At 37.1% G+C, this 2,774-nt stretch overlaps 1 long non-coding RNA gene across 1 annotated transcript; it reads right to left on the bottom strand.

Moving 5' to 3' along the window:
* Positions 1-445: 445 nt before the first annotated feature.
* Positions 446-1,596, bottom strand: LOC129723046 (uncharacterized). The gene is made up of 3 exons (XR_008727707.1): positions 1,412-1,596; positions 1,248-1,323; positions 446-1,191 (listed from the first exon to the last, which is right to left on the bottom strand). It is a non-coding gene; the product is annotated as an uncharacterized LOC129723046 (long non-coding RNA).
* Between the last annotated feature and the right edge of the window lie 1,178 nt (positions 1,597-2,774).

The following is a 2,774-nucleotide window of genomic DNA, read 5'->3' as shown; positions in this document are numbered from 1 at the left end:
GACTCAATTATAATAAAACTATTTTCCAGAAAACAAACAAACTGTCCACAAAAAATCATGGTGCAGAAAACTCGGAACAACTCCCTGGATAAGGATGTTTTCATCAAATAAAACAAATACTTTGAAATTATTCCATCGTGCGGATAATTTTTTATACTTTTCCTTTTTTATTTTTCGTCGTCAAGAGAACGTTAATGGAATACTTTTCAAAGTATATTTTCCCGAATTGCTGAAAATGTTTCATGGCAAAGTTTTATACTAATTTTAAACGATGCCCGGTTCGTGAGTGGTCGTATTTTTTCTTCTCAGTTTTTAATATAGGTATTTAGTTTTCAGTTTGTTATAAATAATAGGTTAAATCACTTCGGAAACTGAACGGGAGCTGCAACGGAAGCCCCTGTTTATTTTTCAAGGACAATATAAAAACGAAAATTACTTACCAATAATGGGAATGAGCTCTTCATCTTATTTCTGCTTGTGCTGCATATGTTTTTTTCACACTGCAGAAAAGATTTATATCTTCAGCCAAACGTGATGAAAACTCACAGAATTTCAGATATTTTCCCTTATGCAACCAGTAGAAGGTCCAGTTATCGCGTAATATTTCATATTAATCAGTTTTCGTTTTTTTGGTTACTTGAAAATTAAATTGAAACCACAACCACAAGCTGGACTTCTGGGCTATTTTCCCGCCACCACACTTTTCATTTCTTCTCTTCTATATTCGTCGCGTTCAAGCCACACGTTATCCTGGGCCGTAGACACCCGTCCCTTCGATTTTCCACACCAATGATCACAACTCCTGAATCTTCCACTCTGCAAAGGGGTTATCTAAACCACATGAGTATCCTAAAGCAGCCAGGTCAGCCTGGTGTCTGAATGTCACCGTTAAACTATTTGCAGGGTAGAGGGTAGATTTAGATATCAGTCAGGCGGTAAACATTTTGCACTTCCTTGACCCGGGGAAAATTAGAGGAAAAAATACAAGAGCTGCATATAGAGAGAACAATGATAGGCGCACCAGATGGTAGGAGCTGAACTGATTATCTACTTTATTTGTTGACTTGATAACGAGAAAATATGCACATTTTTCAACGGTTTGGAAGATGATGTTCTGATTAATAAAATAGTTCCTTGAAAATTGCAACTGCACCGAAAACACTCCACAAGCACGTCCTGCGTCCCTGGGAGCTGAAAATCAACTAAACCAAGTGAAGAGAGTGCAATCCTTACAAGCGCTGTTTTACCTTCGAGTTGCGATTGTTTTGAAGATATCCCGGGTTATATTCGTGAGTAACTGCTTTCGTCCTACCAGATGATAAGCTGAATCGAAGAAGGATGTGAAAACGCAACTTATTTATGTTGTCTCATAAAAGTCAGGTTTAAAATTTTATTGAATAATCTAGTTTACTTAAAAAAATTGTTATGCTCTCCACTTTACACTTCTTATCCAAATTACTTCAGTTTTACTACTAGTACTAGTTTAAAGTCGAACGAGACATTTGAAAATCTGTCAATCGGCCAATTGTTGATTCCGAATATAATCTTTTCTTAACAAGAAAGCTTTTAAACATTTGACACCAGTCCAACAAACTGTTGCCCTGGAGCAAGCATGCTATGGCACAACCTCAGCTCGGACCGACGATAGCTGGTAGACATGGACATGCGCAGAAACAAGTCAACAGTCGGGCCGCATATCAATCGGTTTATTTCGGATTTCAATTCGACAGAGCAATAGTCCGAAGCCTCTCTTCGTTCTGAATAGTTTATTCCTGTATGCACTTGAGCCGCCAGTCGTAAGGCGTCCTCGTGTACCATTTCCAGCTTGCTGTACTGAGAAATTCATACCGTTCCAATCCTAATATTGATCACCTCAGGGTTTTCGGAACTTTGACCGCATATGCCTTTATAAATCTTTGGAATTTGGCCATCGTTCGGCATATTTTGATTACAATTAGGTAGGTTAAAAGTATTCTTGAGTGCAGTGCATTTGAAGCAAATACAAAAAACACAGGGACAGGATCATAAATTGAGTTTTTATGCAAACTGAAAACAAAAATAAAAATAAATAGAGGCAATATGAACAACAGTGGATTTATTTTACATGTTAAAAAAGGGTATGTCTGTCAACTTCATTTTTTGTCCTACTTGATGTTGAGGGTGAATCCTTTCAAATAGAATCAAATAGAAAGCATCAACAATGTCAACCATTTTTGAGAGAAGTGTGGGTAAAAGTTATAGGAATACTTTAGAGAATTGATCAAAACTTGATTACCTTCATCATCATTCTGTCGCGTTAATAAATAAGAAGCGGCAGAGCATTATTATACAAAAACCTGCCGGAGAAAACCACTGTCGATGACGTTCAATACCCCATTAGAGAACAAACGTTGTTTTTTTATTATTATTTTACATAAAAAATGCTACATTGAACTATTAGAAAATCCTTTTTTGAGCTTACTATACCACATAGGTCTATTCGTTTGAATAGTACATAATTACAATTCGGTCCTTTATTATTTGATGCTGCACACAAATATTTAGAAACCGTAATACCACAGACAAACAGACGTACCACGAGATTTAATTCCGTGGATCAATATAACGGTTATTTCAAATGAGTTTCAGTTATGCGGAATATTCCCGCCGCATCGGTGGTGGCGCTGATGTGCTTTTTCCTTTGAACTCAGTTCACAGTATTCGAGCACCGTGCTGCCAAAATCAGCAGAAAAGCTGAAAGTTTGTCTTTCGTGGAATATGTCCAGCAGGTGTCG

This window comes from Wyeomyia smithii, chromosome 2 (genome assembly GCF_029784165.1).
Source record: "Wyeomyia smithii strain HCP4-BCI-WySm-NY-G18 chromosome 2, ASM2978416v1, whole genome shotgun sequence".
Classification (NCBI taxonomy): Eukaryota; Metazoa; Arthropoda; class Insecta; order Diptera; family Culicidae; genus Wyeomyia; species Wyeomyia smithii.
The sequence above is the reverse complement of the archived record's forward strand: the minus strand, read 5'-3'. Positions and strand labels throughout refer to the sequence as shown.